Genomic DNA, 19,005 nt, shown 5'->3' with positions numbered 1-19,005 from the left:
TCTAAGGGGACGACCATTAACGGAACGACGATGAGATAGTTCCTAAGGGGGGCAACCATGAAATTAAGTTTTTGCGAAAGTAATAGGTTTTTGCAGAGGGTTGCTGAAAGGTTTACAAATAGTTACAAGTTTTCTCACACTTAGAAAAGACTTAATGCTTTTTCGGTATAAAAAGCTCTTTCAGTTCTCAGCCCTCTCCCATCCCCTGGGAACATTTTATTTGCTCACCCTTGGAAAATTTTCAGATCTCTACTTTATTTTGTCTTACGTATGCGGCCATATCCAATCGATATCAGGAGACCTTAGCAGTTTTCCTTTTATGTGTTTTTCTTAGAATTATGTTGAAAGTTTGTCAAATGCTCGTGCGAGCTCGACAGCAATATCGATGTAGAAATCGAACATATATTTCTAAGAATTTCTAAGAATAATTTCTAAGAATAATTAATAATTAAAAGAATAAATAATAATTAAATAAAATTAAAATAAAAATTAAATCAAAATTAAAATTAAATTAAATTAAATTAAAATTAAATAATTAAAATAAAATAATAATAATAAATAATAATAATAATAATTAAAAGAATAAATAATAATTAAAAGAATAATTTCTAAGAATAATAAGAATAATTTCTAATAATTTCTAAGAATAATATTTCTAAGAATTATGCTTGAAATACAACAAAATAGTTCTTAGTAGTTAAAAAAAAAGCTTCTTATTGTTCTAATTAAACGAACCTTGTGTTTCAGGAGTCGTTCTTAAAGAATTGGGACACTATTCAAACTTTAGCGTAAAGAGCGAGGTATTGAGGAGGTGGTAATCCCTTCATATGCGCAATGATTTCTGTTTGTTGTAAGTTTTAATGTTGCTTCTTACTTTCAGTGGAAATAACTTGTTTTTTATATTAAATTTCTGATCGTTTTTTAAATAATGCCAGGAAACCTAGGTCCACCTCCACGGAAAAATCCCCTCCCCCGCGGAAATATCCTCTGGAACAGTGGTTCTCAAACTGTATAAGCGTGCCCCTTGGGGGCACGTAACAATTTTTGGGGGTAAGCGGCCGGCTAACAGAAAATAAAACAGGCTTTTAACTCTAGAACTGGTAATTTTCTTTATATATTTAGCTACAATTTACTTAGTACCGGTAACTAAGAAAAGGTACCTGGAATGCATTGCGGGTAAAAAGGGTACAGTGTATAAATAAGTTTGAGAACCACTGCTCTCCACTAATCAATTCTGGTGAAAATTTACCCTGGACAATTACCCTTAAGAACACCACGCGTAAAATTGAGACGGAAAAGAGAAAGCAAGACATATAAAAAGTATTTTGTATAGAAATTCTGGCAAATTTCCCCATTGTATAATTTCCCCTGACAATTTTTCTCCCTGGAAACCTCTCTCCCCATGGAAAAATCCCTCGTGGAAAAACATCTATAAGAAAATTTGCCCCCCCCACCCTCCCTAAAATGTATATATACTTCCCAATAGCAACTACTTTGCCTAAGCAATGGACAAATTTTATATTTCAAAGACCTTTCCCCTGGGGCTGTGAAGGGTCATGTTCTATCCAAAGGCATAGTTATTGGGTCTTACAACAATGATGAACAAGATAACCGTCGGAAAATTTTGATAAGATGATTGTTGGAAAAAAGGGACAGGGAGGGGGCCTAGTTCTTTTAAGGGTCGTGTTGTTCTCTTTCTAGAATTATATTTTTGAAATTACCAAGGACATTAAACGAAAACATTTTTCACTTGAACTTTTAATCTCCGTTCGAATGAGCCCTTTTTGCGATATTCTAGGACTATTGGTTCGATACGATCATCCCTGGGGAAAGTAAACCGACACACAAATAAACACACATCCGTCATCTTTCTTCTGGCTAAAAATACAAAATTCCAGATTTTGGCAGATGGGAGCTTGAAACTTGTACAATAAGATTCTCGGGTACGTTGAATCCAGGCACGTACGCAGGAATTTATTTCGGGGGGGGGGCCAAAACCTTCGAAACAGCAGGTATAAAGTAGCACTTTTTATAGTAACTAAATAAATGCAAAAAGCACGTATATCGGAAAATACAGATTAACATTAATCAGTTGTATTGTAGCGGATGAGGGAAGGGGACTGAGGCCTCAAAAGTACGTTTTAGACTCAGGTTATGTTCATAGTGATTTAGAACCAGTGATTAATCTATTATATCCCACTGAAAGGGAAATTTTAGGGTTAATAGTGCAATGTGGGTGCTGTGGGGGTAGTTCTTCTATTGTAAAAACGTCGATTTTAATGAAAAATGATAGTTTCCAAAATTGATCCATTAAAAGCTGTACTTTATCCTGAAAACGTCATAATATCAAGGATAACTCTATTTTGCTGTGGAAAGCAAACTCTTTTTACAAAACAAAATAACAGTACAATCGCTAATTACTTCAAAGAGGGTAAAAAGTTAGACAGAAAATGGGTTAATAATTGGGCAGAGACTTGATCAGATAATTGCATGCTGTAAAATCACCCCCAAAAAAGCTTGATACATGTATCTAGATTCTTAAAAAATGTTCTACTTTTGCCAGAAAGCCCAAGAAACCATGGGGAAATTAAACATTTTGAAAAATTTCGGGTGGCCCCCCCCTGTATACGTGCCAGGTTGTATCTTACGGTGTGATTTTCATTCAGGTTCCTTGACTTTTAGGGAGTGTTTTTCCCCTATTTCAAAAATCAGGAAATTTTGTCAAACTAGTAGCTTTTGATGGGTAGCACTAAACTTAAAGAATCTTATATATTTGGAATGAGCATGATAATTCGATACTTCTGATACATCTATTGATATTAGAACTCTGTTTTTAGAGTTTCGGTTGCTATTGAGCCGCGTCGCTCCTTATGTACAGTTCGGACAGTTCAGTACCACACGCACTGTTTGAGATTTGACGCCCGCTAAGTATTAAAATTACATACCTGCATTAAACATCTTCTGCAGTAAAAATTGAGTCCCTGGGTTTTCTTAATTTTTTAAGACGTCTATGGTTGTCTAAATTCCCACCTAACCAGCTTATGAATATACATTACAGATATTAGCCAATGAAAATAAGGCACAGTTTTCACCCCATAATTACTGGATAGTAATCTTTCTTGCTCTCTTTTGCGTCACTTTATCCCGTGGATGGAGAACTTCGTGATTTTTACCCTTTTCGAAGGACTAGTCACAGTTATTCAAGTTGTCACTACTATTTTAAATTAATTATACATTAGGGCTGACCCGCAAAATTGGATCGAGGCTGAAGGCCTTGAAGGCCGTTGCCTCCCCACCTTAAAATTATTAGGTTTAATTTGCGGTTTAGGATTCGTTGATAGATTTGGCTCCCCACTGTTGTCATATATCTCCCCAGTTACCCAACATATCCTTCCCCTGATATCAAGTTCGTATCCAGGAAGCGTGAAAAGGGGGTTTGAGTCCCCTCCCCTCCGAAATTTCTATCTGACTCGTAAAAATGCAACAAAAATACATATGAACACAAACATAAAAAAATACATATAAACAAATTTTTAATGCTTTTGTGTAAATCTTCCTCCCCACCCAAAAAACAAACACGCAACCTTGTATATGGGCTTTCTTAATATACCCTCAGCTTGAAATTAATATTGAGAACTATCTCAAGCCGGTGTCTATTCCTGGCTGGACGTTCTATCAAATGTCTTCTCGTTTCCACGGCGGCTATCTCACACTTTGGCAAATTTGAGACTGTCGTTCCCATGATAGCATCTCTGTATTTTTGTTTAAGTGACGGATTTCATATACAGGTTCCATCGAAAAAATCGAGGGAGTATTCTCAAGTCAGTTTTTAAAGAAAGGGTTATGGGCGAAACACACAATCTCAAGATATGTCATTTAAATAATAAAATATCGTGCAAGATTTAAGAATAAAGGCTAACCAGATGTTCGGTTACTAGTTGAAGCTATTATACGAGCTGAATTCTTGCAGTTTTTGCATATCAGGGGTTTGTTAAATGGGTTTATAACTATGATACCCGTTTGCCTTATGCACGTCGATATCGTTGACAGTTTGAGAAAAGGGCTTATTGAGTTTGCATATGGCGGAAGTAATTTGAATATACCGCCTGGTTATGTTTAACTGAATTAGAATCCTTTAAAATAGGTTCTTATCGGGAGGGTAGTTATTTAAGAATAAATGCTGCAGACTATACATTTAATTTCGCTTTTCGTATTCATATACTTCTTTTTTTGACTGCTGTTTTTGTGTCGTCACATTTATTCTGTAAAATACTAATATTAATTATGTAATAAAAACTCGTAGCCCCTTTGGAGCTCGTAGCCCCTGAAGACAAGCGATGCCTCCCTGATCATTATGATAGCCCCTTCATTTTTCGAGGACCCTACCCTGACCCTGCTTCCTTTCACTCCTCTGCTGGATTTAGCTATTATACAATTTTTATTTGGCTTCTCGATCAAAAAGAAAATAAAAGCTAAAAATATTACTGGCTAATTCATGTCTACGCTTCTATTATTTTAGCCAAGTTTTTTTTTTTTCAAAATTTGGCAGCAAAATAGGAATCTAATTCGTCCTGTTGATGGAAATTGGTTTTGCACAAATTCATATCTAGAGGGTACTACGTTTGAACTCCCCTCCTCCTAAATTTGGTCTGAAACTTTGGCTACGTAAAAACGTAACCAAAAGTACGTAGGCTATAATCAAATTTTGGGTGTGTTTTTAAAGTTTTTCTGTTACCTCCCCCCCCCCCGAACAAAAAGCCTTGATACGCCATTGGTTCGGCAATAACGATTCGTTATGCAGCTTTACTTCCATCCTTTCTGTCTTCTGTTCACCCCCTGATAAGGTGACTCGAAATGGACTTATATAATACATATTAATTAGTGCAGCTAGGGGCAGGGTAGAAGGTGAGGGGGTATAGACATCCCCTTGAAACGGGAAAAGGTTGTATTTTTCTTTAATTTAGTGGCTATTAAAACATATTTCATACTTGAACCCTTCCCTTGAAACAAGTTAGATTTCCCCTCAAATAGAATCCGTGTTATGGTGCTGACTAGATTCTGTGATTCTGAACACAAGGCCTGAGCATCCAAGTTATTTGACTATTGTATTTAGACCTCATTTTTGTTAAGCATTATTATACGGGTTTATTCGAGATCTCGTCTTTCCTAGGTACTCTTCAGAGTATTCTTGAAGTAGTTTCAACGGAGAAAATGAGATCTCTTATCAAACAGTTCGTGGTAACGAACTGCAGTAAGGAGCGACACGGCTCAATAGTAACCGAAACTCTAAAAAACGGAATTTCTATGCCAATAGTTACATCAAAAGAATCGCATTTTAATGCTGATTTTAAATATATAAGTTTCATCAAGTTTAGACCCATCAAAAGTTACGAGTCTGAGAAAATTTGCCTTATTTTCGAAAATAGGGGGAAATACCCTCTAAAAGTCATTGCATCTTAACGAAAATCACACCATCAGATTCAGCGTATCAGAGAACCCCTCTGTAGAAATTTGTTAGAGAACCCCACTGTAATCCCTGTTCTTTACCTTAAAGTTTTTTTACTGTTTTAAAAAGTAGAGTTGAGAGAAAGAGTCAAACTTTAGAGTATTAAATAAAAAAAACAAGTTTTTTCAACTGAAAGTAAGGAGTGACATCAAAACTTAAAATGCACAGAAATTACTTCGTATATGAAAGAGGCTGCTTCCTCATCAACGCCCCGCTCTTTACGCTAAAGTTTGATCTTTCTCTCAATTCTTCTTTCTAAAACAGTAAAAAACTTTAGCGTAAAGAGCGGGGCGTTGATGAGGAAGCAGCCTCTTTCATATACGAAGTAATTTCTGTGCGTTTTAAGTTTTGATGTCACTCCTTACTTTCAGTTGAAAAAACTTGTTTTTTTTTATTTAATTTCTGAACGTTTTTGAATCAATGCATGTTTTGATTTTGGCTCTCCGCAGAGGAATAATCAAAACGAAATTTGCATATTTTTTTTTTTTTGGCTAAATTGCTTTCTCATAATTTTGATCGAATGATTTTGAGAAAAAAAGAGCGGGGGACGAAGCCTAGTTGCCCCCCGATTTTTTGGTTAATTAAAAAGGCAACTAGAACTTTTAATTTTTTACGAATCTTTTTATTGGTAAAAGATTTACGTAACTTATAAATTAGCTTACGTAAAGAACTTTTGTATTCTCATGTTTTTATTACATATATGAGGGGATTCGCCCCATCGTCAGTACCTCGCTCTTTACACTAAAGCTTAAATTTTATCCCAGTTCATTAAGAATGACCCCCTGAATCACAAAAGCCGTAGAATAAGTAGTTGAAATTACCGAAAATACTTTAGCGTAAAGAGCGAGGTATTAGAAGGAGGTGAGCCCCTCATATGGGTAATAATTTCTGTTTGTTTTAAGTTTTATTGCTGTTCCTTACTTCCAGCTGAAAAAGCTTTTTCACTTTTATTTTTTAATTGTTTTTTTTTTAAGTAATGCTAGTAAATCCTGCTCTCCCTTCAGGGAAATTTTCTTCTCCCATTACAAATTCTCGAAGGAAAGTTCCCCCTGCATATCCCCCTCTTCTCAACCCCTCCCCCAAACCAAAAAAATCCTCCTGAAAACGCCTGTATACTTCCCAATAACCATTACTATATGTAAGCACAGGTCAAAGTTTGTAACTTGTTGCCCCTCTCACGGGGACTGCGGAGGAGTAAGTCGTCCCCAAAGACATAGTTATAAGGTTTTTCGACTACGCTGAATAAAATGGCTATCTCAGAATTTTGATCCGTTGACTTTGGGAAAATAATTAGCGTGGGAGGGGGCCTAGGTGCCCTCCAATTTTTTTGGTCACTTAAAAAGGGCACTAGAACTTTTCATTTCCGTTAGAATGAGTCCTCTTGCAACATTCTAGGACAACTGGGTCGATACGATCACCCCTGGGAAAAAAAAACAACAAAAAAACAAAAAAACAAAAAAACAAATAAACACGCATCCGTGATCTGCCTTCTGGCAAAAAATGTAAAATTCCACATTTTTGTAGATAGGAGCTCGAAACTTCTACAGTAGGGTTCTCTGATACGCTGAATCTGATGGTGTGATTTTCGTTAAGATTCTATGACTTTTAGGGGGCGTTTCCCCCTATTTTCTAAAATAAAGCAAATTTTCTCAGGCTCGTAACTTTTGATGGGTAAGACTAAACTTGATGAAACTTATATATTTAAAACCAGCATTAAAATGCGATTCTTTTGATGTAGCTATTGGTATCAAAATTCCATTTTTTAGAGTTTTGGTTACTGTTGAGCCGGGTCGCTCCTTACTACAGTTCGTTACCACGAACTGTTTGAAAGAATATGGCGCTGAGGATAGAACAGCCCCTTTCATATGCGGAGTAATTTCTGTTAAGTTTTAATGTCACTCCTTACTTTCAGTTAAAAAATCTTGTTTTTTATATTTATTTCTCCATTCTTAAGAGGAAACTATGCCAATTAGGTTCGGGGGAGAGGAGGTAGTCACCTCCTAAATTTTGAAAAAAAACACTTTTCTAGAATTTTTCGTTAAAAGAAATCGAAAGTTCTCCCCCTAGATTTAGAAAAAATTCGTTTTTTTATCTTCATAAAAATAAAAGAGTATTTGACCCTCCCCCTGCATTTTAGTGAACTGGCACAACTGTTAAGAGGCCGTGTCTTGGCAACCATATTTTGCAACATTACCCGTGCGATTTGAAGATTCTTTTGTCTGTGTATTTTTGTTGGAATTTTTCTCTAAGGCAGAGAAAAGGGGGTAAATTTCATAGACCAGTGTAAACAGATCTATTGTATGATAATCATATGGAAATATAGAAAATTCATTGATTCCATGAGACTTCGTGGGTTCAAAGCCACCCTCTTTCCATATAGTGGTTCGGTTTAGGTTTTAGTTGCTTGGATGGGTGCAAAGCAAACAATTTTAGATGAGGGAGAAATTAAGAGTTTTTATTTGGGGGAGTGGTGCGGGGAGAGGCTTTGAAGATTAAACCTCCTCGTCTAAATGTGGAGAAAATGGATATTGAGCTATAAAAAAGATAAGAAATTTGGAATATGAGAGTAGAACTGGAGTAGGCTAACACTTATATTGATGAGTGTGCGCTGAAGCTGGTAAATGCAAAATAATTTCAAGTCCGGCTATTTTTCAAATGTATTATCTGATACCTACGTAAAAAGGTGTGTTTACTCAAATTTGTAAAATATGCGAATTTTTTCATAGCATTGTGTAACAACAACCTGTTGTAGCACAGTCGATTGATGCTCTGCTTGGCAATACGGGGCCCAGGGTTCGTTCCCCCCGCAGCAAGGTTGGGCGAAAAGCTTGCTACTTGTCCCTTAAAAAAACACCCAGCAACTGAAACGTCGATTTGACGCCCTATGGGCCAGCAATGGCTCTGGAGGATCTTTATCCTTTTTTTATTGTGTAACATCAAGGCGTTGATAAATAGCTCATTCATTTATATGTATCATGGTTTTAATTAACCCTGTAAGTTTTATACCCTGTTAGTAATTGTACCCTTCAAAGGCGGATCTAGAGAAAAATCTTGGGGGAGGGGCCAATGCGACAAGAGTGCTAATAATTGATCAGTTTACAAGTTTATTTTAAAAAAGGAATAATGGCTCCAGAAAATTGTGACGAGTGGGGTTCCCCCCGGCTCCCACGGATCCTCCCCTGGTATTCTCTACCCTGTGGGAACAAGTTTTAATAAAAAATCACAAACCTTCTCTCTTTATTTAGACCGGTGGGGCCAGAAATTGTTTCTTCTTACATTCTGCTTCACCTTCTTTTCTTCCGAAATTCTTGTTTCAAAAATTCTGGTTATAGTTTCAGGCACAGCTTCGAAGAAATATTAACAGTTTTGTTTTACTTTTCTAGGATCAAGATTATCTAGTTGGAGAATACCTTCTAAGTGAAACTATGAAGACAGTTCTTAAGATTAATCAGTTGCTACGTCAGAGTATTTTGGTAAGTTATCACCAATTTATGCATTAGAAACTTACTCAAACTTTCGGTCTTCTGCCGCATTTGTAATGGCATGGCTAGAAGAGGTAAGGGGCACACTTGCCCCAGATTACAGCACCTGTTCGAATGCCATTTATGTAATTATTATACTATGTAATTCAGGAAAATAAGCCCCGTTATGTTGCTAGGGGCAAGGGGGCACAAAACTAACAGAGCCCCTGGGGTTCGGAGAACCTATTTACGTCTCTACACATTTCCCCTGGAATCATACGGTATTGTTTGTACGACTTTTTGCACTGTTTTTCACAATATAAGCATAAATTGATAATTTACCAAACAGATTCATAAAATAATAAATTTTAAAAAATTACATATTGCTTGCATATTGCCAATTTGAATCTATAACTTTACACACTGCTATATATACAGAATATAATTTGTGTTTTAACAGATGTAGATACATTTTTGCCTTCCTTTTTATTTATTTTTTCTTACGTATTCCCCCAAATTTGTTTTTTTTTTTTTTTGTTTTGTGTTCTAACTTTAGTAGTCAAATATAAGCTTTTTTCTGACGAGGTTTTGTTTAGACAGATCAAAGTATTTAGCATTTAGAAGTGCTGCCTCATTATAGGGTGTCTTAACCAGGATCCCCAGGAACCAAAGGGTGGAGTGGCGCCCATATACGAAAATGTAGGGAGGGGCAAAATTTTTAATGAAGAAAAATTAAGAGTATTTTCAAAATCTAAGTGGATATTTTTTTTTATGTTATCATGCCATAGCGTTGCCTATAGTAAAGGCAATACGGCTCCAATGTTCTATTATTTATAAATTATTTATTTATTTTTTCCCAGAGGCACTTCATATGGAAGGAATCGTCGTATAAACTTCAAAGGGAGCTCTTTCGATTAGAAATCGAGAGTTCTAGGGCTCTTTTTAGAGTCAAAAGTGATCGGAGGGCAACTAGCCCCCCCCCCCACAGCCTACGACCTTTTTCGCCAAATACATCCGATAAAAATTTTGAGGTAGCCATTTTGTTAAAAATTGTTCAAAAATCCTGTAACAGAAACTCCAAGGTTGACATAACCCCCCAGGGCACGGGGGCAGGCGTTGTAAATTTCGCCCTGGGGACAAATATTGTTTTAATAGAAGGGATACTTGTATAAACTTCAGAGACGGCTTATTTGATTAGAAATTAAATGTTCTAATTCACTTCTTCAGTATTCAAGAGATTGGAGGGCAACTAGCCCCCCCCCCCTACACTCTTTTTTCCCCAAATGCGTCAGATAAACATTTTCAGATAGCCATTTTGTTAAAAATAGTTCAAGTCAGATAACAAAAACTCTGGTGTCGACACAGCCCCCAGGGCCCGAAGGCAGCCGTTGTTAGATACGCCCTCGGGACATATAAGGTTCTTATGGAAGGGATGCTGGTATAAACTTCGGAGAGGGCTCATTTAATAGAAAATTGAAAGTTCTAGATCACTTTTTAAGATTCAAAAGTTATTGGAAGGCAGCTAGCCTCCCCCTTCGCCCTTTTCCCCCAAATACATCCGATACAATTTTGAGGTAGTCATTTTGTTAAAAATAGTTCAAAAATCATAAAACAAAACTCCGAGGTCGACACAACCCCCTAAGGTCTGGGGATAGGCGTTGTAAGTTATATCCTGGGGGCAAATGTGGTTCTTATAGATGGGATGTTCATATAAACTTCAGAGAGGGCTGACATTTGATTAGAAATTAAAAGTTCTAGTTCACTCTTTCAGAGTCGAAAGAGATCGAAGGGTAACTGCCCTTCCCGTGCCATTTCTGTCCCAAACGCATGAGGCTTATTCTACTGGAAATTGAAAATTGTAGTTGACTTTTTAAGAGTCAAAAGTGATCGGAAGTCGGCTAGCCTCCCACACGCCCTTTTCCCTCCAAATGGAGTAGATAATTCTTTTTTAGAAAGCCATTTTACTGAAAATAGTTTAAGGGTCAGATAATATAATTTCCTGTGTCGACAAAACCCCTCGGGGGCCAGGGGCAGGCGTTCTAAGTTATGCCCTGGCGGTATATATGGTTCTTATGGAAGGGATGCTCCAATAAACTTCAGAGATGGCTCATTTGTTTGGAAAATGAAAGGTCTAGTTAACTTTTTAAGAGTCAAAGGAAATCGGAGGACAACTCGCCCCCCTCTATGCCCTTTCCCCCCCAAATGCATCAGATAAAAATTCTAAATAGCCATTTTGTTAAAAATATTTAAACTGTTAGAGAACAAAAATCTTGGTGTCGACACAACCCCCCCCCCAGGACCCGGGAGTATAGGCGTTGTAAGTCATGTCCTGGGGTATATATGGTTCTTACGGAAAGGATGCTCGTATATAGGCTACTTCAGAGAGGGCTAATTTGTTTGGAAAGTGAAAGCTCTTGTTCACTTTTTAAGAGCCAAAAGAGATTGGAGGGCAACTAGCTCACTTTTAAAGAGTCAAAAGAGATATAAGGGGAATTACCCCCCCCCCCCCTACGCCCTTTTCCCCCAAATCCATCCGATAAAATTTTGAGATAGCCATTAAAAAAAATAGTTCAGACATCAGATAACAAAAACTCCGGTGTTGACACAACCCCCCAGGGCCCGGGGGCAGGTGTTTTAAGTTATATCCTGGGGACATTTATGGTTCTTATGGAAAGGATCCTCTTACAAACTTTAGAGAGGGCTCATTTGATTGGAAATTGAAAGTTCTAGCTCACTTTTCAAGAGTCAAAAGTAATCAGAGGGCAATTATCTTCCTCCATCCACGCCCTTTTTCCCCGGACTGCACAAGAAAAAAATTTTGAGATAGCCATTTTGTCAAAAATAGTTCAAAGGTCAGATAACAAAAAATCCGCTGTCGACACAAACCCCCAGGGCCCGGGAGGCAGGCGTTGTAAGTTATGCCCTGGGGGCAAATGTGGTTCTTATAGAAGGGATGCGCGTATAAAATTCAGTAATTTAATTGGAAATTTAAAGTTCTAGTTCACGTTTTCAGAGTCAAAAGAGATAAGAGGCCAGCTAGCCCATTCCCCCTCCATGCCTCTTTTCCCCAGACCCATCGAATAAACATTTTGTGATGACTATTTTGTTAAAAATTTTATTAGAAAAAATATTAGAATTCCGGGGTCGACAGAACCCCCCACGCCCGCGGACAGGTGTTGTAAGTTATGCCCTGGGGGTGTATATGGTTTTTTTAGAAGGGATACTTGCATAAACTTCAGGGAGGGTTCGTATCAACTTTTAGAAACTAAAAGTTCTAGTTCACTTTTAAAGAGTCAAAAGATGGAAGGGTGATTAGACCCTCTCACGCCCTTTTCCCCCTAACCCATCCGATAAAGGTTTTGAGATAGCCATTTTGTTAAAAAAAATTCAAAAATCAGACAATAAGAACTCTGAGGTTGACAGAAACACCCAGCGCCTGGGGGTATGTGTTTTAGGTTATGCCCCGGGGCATATAAGGTTTTTATGGAAGTGGTCGTATAAACTTCAGAAGTGGCTGATTTGATTGGAAATTGAAAGTTCTAGTTACCTTTGAATGAGTCAAAAGGTATCGGAGGTTATCCAACACCCCCCACCACACACATACACCTTTTTTCCCAAATGCATCCGATAAAAATTTTGATATGGCTAGTTTGTTTGAAGAGTTCCAACGATCAGATAATAAAAACTTCGGGGTCAACATACACCCCCCCCAATAGTCTGGGGAAGGGCTTTAGCTTATGCTGTGGGGCATATAAGGTTTTTATGAGAGAGGTGGTCGTATAAATTTTGGAGGGTACTCAAATGACACACCCCCTAGCATTACATCCGAGCCCCTGGTATCCTCGCATTTGCAGCACAAACGGGAGGATAGCTCCTACTACTTGTGAGTGGTTATCTTTTATGTAAAGTTATTTATTTTTTTTTAAATAAATTTTTTTCTGTTAAAGCGCAAATGGAGGGATAGCTTTATGTACTGTTTGTGAATGGTTATGTCTTGTGTAAAGTTATTTTAGTTTTTAAATTAATTTTTTTTCTGTTACTGAGTTTTAGACGATAGAAAACTGAAGGTCATAAAGGTTGTAAGGTTTCGATGTTTTATTGTTTTTTTAGTTGTGCACTAGGATTAATGAAAACAGAATTACCACGGGAAGGTTGTCCCATTTGCAGTGCAAATGGAAGGATAGCTCTACATACTGTTTGTGAATGGCTAACTCTTGTGTAAAGTTATCTTAGTTTTTAAAATTAATTTTTTTCTGTTTCTAAGTTTTAGACAGTAGAAAACTAAAGGTAACAAATGCAATAACGTTTCGATGTTTTATTTGTTTTTTTTAGTTGTGCACTAAAACTAGTGAAAACAGGGTCACCACGGGAATGTTGTGCACAGCCAACCCCGTCCAACCCCTAGCATTAATCCAAACTCCCTAATATCTTCCCATTTGCAGCGCCAATGGGAGGATAGCTCTATATACTGCTTGTGAATGGTTATCTCTTATGTAAAATTATTTTGGTTTTTTTAATTAATTTTCTTCTGTTACTAAGTTTTAGACCAGAGAAAAATAAAGGTCATGAACACCATAAGGCTTTGATGTTAATCGGGTCTTTTTCTAAAAACAGCTCATTTGACTAGTAATCTCGTTCCCTTTTAAGAGTCAAAAGTTACGAGAGGGCAACCCAACCCCCTCCCTTACACCTTTTTTCTTCCAATGGACCTGACCAAATCTATCCGTCATGGTTGAACTTCACTGAAGTAAGGACACCGGGACTGTTTAAAAAAAATCGTTTTAGTTTTATTGGTGGTATATTGTTGTAAGTCTTTTTTCTTCTATATATTTATGTTTTGCTGAGGACTACAGATGTCCAAGGGCTAAAATACTCATTCAAATTAGAATTCCACTGTCTTACGAAAAGAATCCCCTGTTCTTGTTGTTTTTTGTTTTGTTTTTTATTTGATGAATGAAAGTTTGTAGTATTTTTTTTTTTTTTTGATAAAGTTACCTACCTAAAAAAAGAGTGTGGTCTTCGTCGCTATTAACTTAAAGACCTATCCCCAGGGGCTGTGAGAGGGTTAGGATACCCCCAAAGGCATAGTTCTTTGGCCTTTCAACTATGTTGAATAAAATACTACTACTACTACAAATAATAATAACTCACTGCAGCATCAAGCCGCCTGAGGCCAACACAGCTACGCACGCTCCTCCTCCAACCTAATATATTCAAGGCCCCCTCTTTACACCCTCCCAGGAATTTCCCATTTCCTTTAAATCTTTATTTATGACATCCTCCCAACCCAGACAAGGACGACCTGCTTTCCGTGTAGCCCCAGACGGTTGGCCAAAAAGGACAATCTTTGGCAATCTGTCATCCTTCATCCGCAGAACGTGGCCTAGCCATCTCAACCTTTCTTTCATTATAGCCCTAGAAAACAGGATTGAACCACATTTTTCGTGCAACCTACTGTTTGAAATACGGTCGGTCAGCCGGGTACCCAGAACAATCCGTAGGCAATTTCTCTGGAAAACATCTAGTAAATTTTCATCTGCTTTTGGAGCGCCCATGCTTCAGAGTCATATTTGACCACACTATCTCAAAATTTTGATTGGGTGACTTTGAGAAAAAGGGGCGTGGGAAGGGGTCCTGGGATTACCCCTGAGAGAAAAAAAATAAACACGTATCCGTGATCTTTCTTCTGGCAGAAAATTAAAAATTTTATAGTTTTTCAGATAGGCGCTTGAAACTTCTACAATAGGATTATCTGATACGCTGTATCTAATGGTGTGATTTTCATTGAGATTCTATTTTTTTATGGGGTGTTTCCCCCTTTTTCAAAAATCAGATAAATTTTCTCAGGTTCGTAACATTTGATGGGTACGATTAAACTTGTCGGAACCTATATATCTGAAACCAGCCTAAAATCCCAATTCTTTTTATATGTCAAGTGGTATCAAAATTCGTTTTTAGAGTTTCGGTTACTATTGAGTTACTTACTACAGTTCATTACCACGAAGTGTTTGATGAAACTACGGGAATCGCTGAAGAAATGAGAAACAAAAATTATGGTAGGCTACCTGTTGTGCAAGATTTCTTTTATATTTATTTTTATTTATGCATGATTACATTCGAAATCAGCATTGTACCATACATGTCAATGTTTATTGTCGTTAATTTGTTGAGTTGAAGGGTTTTCGAGTGACACTCACTAAAGTGACTTGAACATCCCTCGGTGGGTACCCTTCTGTAGTACCGATGCCAATTAGGTGAGGGGGATTTTAGATTTCGGAAACAAAATTTTGTACCTTAATTATAAACTTGGACGAAAAATCTTCGCCCCTTTCCCCGTGTTTTGGCACCCCCGTACTGATTCTTCGTTGGGGCAGTAAAACATTTCTTTCAGAATTGTGGTTATATAGAACGCATGGGTCCGTTAGAACTGATATAACTAACAAACCCTTAGAAAAAAGAAAAGCGGGACAAAATCGACTATTGGTTAATTCGTTGTATTGAGTGACCCGCTTAACAGCCAATAGAATGTTAGACCCCGCAACTGATTGTATTATTTCAACAATCTTGAAGCTAGGGCTTGAGAGGAGTCAAATTTATCGCTAATTTTTGAATTTGTACCAGATTTTGGATTTGGATCTGGTTATCACTTTTTTTGAATGAAAATGATGTTTCATTTTGGATTTGCTTCTATGTTGGGTCAAAAAAAGAATTCGCTTCTCCGGCTAACCCTTACTCACTACTCCTTAAGCTGCAGGTTAATTAGTACTTTTACCTAAAAAAAAAATATTGTTTTTGGATTTGATTAAAGAGTTAAACCTTAAACGTCTTCCGATATAGGGGGGGGGGGGCAGTCCCCTCTCTAAGAGCTCGCTGTTGAAGCTAAAGTTTAACTTGTTTTCTATCAAGAGTGTAAAAAATATACATAATAGTTTCATGTGTCAAAAATGGCGGGAATTGGCACATAGCTGCGCAATCTCTGTTGCTGCCTAAAAGAGAATTAGAACCTCAGTTTCTCTTATTAATGGCCCCCTATTTCTATATCTCACTTCATCTGGTTACATCCGATCAAGCCTGAGTAAACACAATATAAAGCCTAAAACGAGCTAACCCCCTCCCCCCTTTATAAGCACCATGGGCCCACTCCGTGCCTCTAATCATTCAGATGGAAAATCGTTGCACTATTCCAGTTTAAACAAGATGGAAAACATCTACTTTGCTGATAAAACTTTCGGTGCGGAGGGCAATTTTGGAGGGGGCAAGGGCTTAGTTTTCGTTGCCGTTCATAAGAATCAAATCTCCTGCATGATTCTAGTTTTAATAAGATAGCTCACAACATTCCTACTTTTTCTACTAAACTGTATCTATGAAGAAAGGGCCATTTGTAGAATCTGAGGTCCTTGTCTCTGGTGATAGTTGGGTTAGGTTCCCGTGGAGACATAATTGTTTACCTTTAAAATGTTTCGAGTAAAATAGCTATGTTGAAATTGTGATACGATGGCATTTGGGGACCTCGGTTATGAAAGGCAAAAAGGAATATGGGGGGTGGTGGTCTGGTTTCCCTCAAAACTTTCTTGACCCTCAGAAACAGCACTAGTACTTTAAATTGCTGACTTAATAATCACGGACTGCGGAGACGGAGTCAGAGTTTTAGTGAATTTTCCGAATAAAGTCGGAGATAGAGTCGATATATTAAAAATGTCTGAAGTCGGCGCTAGAGTCTGAATCAGTTATAACTTATTAAATTTATTTAAATGAAGCTTTAAAACAGGGCTATGAAGTCGAGCTTGTAGATTCGGAGTCGCAGTAGGTATATTGAAAAAGCCTATATTATCTTTAGATAATCTGTATTAAATATTATCTTTAGTGGCCCATTATTCCTACAACCAGAAACTGCTTTGAGCTCGTTTTAAGGCTTTCCGCCATTTTGAGCCGTGAAGATCTAGTATACGTTTTTTACATTTTTGAATAAAAAAGTCGGTTGTAAAATTTTCTATAAAAATTATAATAAAAAAGCTAAAATAATTTTATAGTTTGTTTTTTATTCGCCCTGACTTGCACGTTTTATTGTGTACGTAAGTAAAACTTTTGAATAAAAACTTTTATGCTCTTATATATACATAAAAAAATTTATTAATAACAGTCATAAAGAGATATAGGACACTAGTCTTATAGTTCGTTTTTAATAAGTCCCGAGTTGGATATTGCATTGTGTACTTGAAAAAAAAGAATCTGGAAAATAGGGACTCTAGGATTGCTCAGCCCGCAGGCCCGTGACCTCTCTTGTCGTCCCTGCTCTTGATGTAAAAAAGTTTAATTTCAGAAAGAAGAGCCGGTGCTTAATGGAATGGTAGTCCCCCCTCATATATAGGATGATCATTTTCGTTTTCAAATGATTAATATTTGGTCATTTAGAATCAAATTTCTGAATGGTTCCTAAATTACCGGGAGTCGAAAAAGATACAGCATGCCTATATGTGTGAATGAGGCAGTGTAAGATTGACCACGGATCATAAGCGAGTCTCCAAACAGAGAGATTGAATATCTCGTTGTATGGCCCAGATTTCATTAATGTGATTTATGTCCGCCTTTTTCGAGATTGAATTTTCTTATTGTGTTATGATTATAGCCCAAGGCTTCTCGCACTGCAACTCCTAAAACTGCTTTAAAAATTTTGAACAAGAGCTACTCCTGGATTACTGGAAAGTTAAGGCTGAACGCAAGAACTACCAGAGTATATCTCGCTCATATGAGTTGCTGCAAAGATGTTCGCCATGGTTCTCCTGAACCATTTCAGCTAAATCGGGGACACCACCACACACCCAAACCATTTGGGCTTTCCACCTGGAATGGGCTGCGTCGAACAACTCTTCTTGTTCCGATGGACTCTAGAGCTTAACCAGATCACAGTAGCCATCTGTATCGATTTTATAGTGGAATTTGACTCAATTGTTCGTGATGGCATGTGGGTTATGATGGAGAAAAGAGGTCTTACAAATAACAGTTCAATTAGGGATAAATCTTCCTATTAGACAGTGAAAAACAATGATAACAATTCTGGATATTTCGATCATATATACAGCGACCGTCACCAGCAGGTAAAGTTATCATCAGCAGTTTATCTGCTAACGACGGTCACTGTATATTTGATCGAAATATCCAGAATTTTCATCATTGTTTTCACTGTCTAATAAACGGATTTATCCCTAGTCGAACCGTCCTTCGCACGTCATGGAAAGGCAGTGTGGTCTTCTAAAATACCTGCAGAAAGATGCAGTCCCTCATAATATGACACGTCTGATTCAGGCATACTATCACCGTGCTACTGTCTGTGTACAAGTAGACGGAGAATTATCCGTACTCTTCGACATCGATTCTGGGTTGAAGCAGGGCTGTGTTCTGTTTCTTATGCTTTTTAAATTCGCCACTGATTGGGTAATAAAGCGTGCCATGCATTGTATTACTGACATCTAAGTAAGCCCTAGCTTCTATATCAGTGACTTTGATTATGCAGACGACATCCTCTTGCTAGAGAACCTTATAGACCGAGAACAAATCTTGTAATACAATCTTGCTGTCTATGTGGAACCGGTTGGTTTGAAGACAGATTGTTTTATTTTTGTTTTTAATTCGCGAAGTCATTAAATACGTTTTTGAACAATTTATGAATCCGTGTTTCGGAACTCGCGATCTATAAATGGTTGTCTATTGTATCAATGCTAAAAACTTGAACAAAGTGAGCAGATGTAGCGCGGTTGCTGTTGATAACAGAACTCTTGAAGAAGTTTTTTCCAAATCCAATACAGGTTTAGCGTTGTATTCAGATAAATGCATCCGTACCGACAGTAGCCTAGATCTCAGTCTGTCAGCTTTTTCTATGCCTCCCTAATTTTCTGTGGCATCTTGAAATTATCTCATTTTTGCTTTTGTTTGTCTATGGTAATATCCCTTTTTAAAATAATAACAATTATTTCGCTTAGATAACTGCATAATGATTATTTATCTGCATTATTTTACGGACTTGAAGCTGCAAAAGTCGAG

At 37.4% G+C, this 19,005-nt stretch overlaps 1 long non-coding RNA gene across 3 annotated transcripts in view; it reads left to right on the top strand.

Annotated features, from left to right (window-relative positions):
- LOC136041949 (uncharacterized) overlaps nt 1-19,005 on the top strand; it is a 155,341-nt gene that overhangs the window by 29,938 nt on the left and 106,398 nt on the right. For 2 of the 3 annotated variants that reach the window (XR_010621136.1, XR_010621135.1), the window contains exons 2-3: nt 748-850; nt 8,890-8,979. This is a non-coding gene — a long non-coding RNA (uncharacterized LOC136041949). The remainder of the gene's footprint in view (nt 1-747; nt 851-8,889; nt 8,980-19,005) is intronic. The other variant, XR_010621137.1, reaches the window with a different exon arrangement.

The sequence above is a fragment of the Artemia franciscana genome, unplaced genomic scaffold (genome assembly GCF_032884065.1).
Source record: "Artemia franciscana unplaced genomic scaffold, ASM3288406v1 PGA_scaffold_52, whole genome shotgun sequence".
NCBI classification, from domain to species: Eukaryota; Metazoa; Arthropoda; class Branchiopoda; order Anostraca; family Artemiidae; genus Artemia; species Artemia franciscana.
The sequence above is the reverse complement of the archived record's forward strand: the minus strand, read 5'-3'. Positions and strand labels throughout refer to the sequence as shown.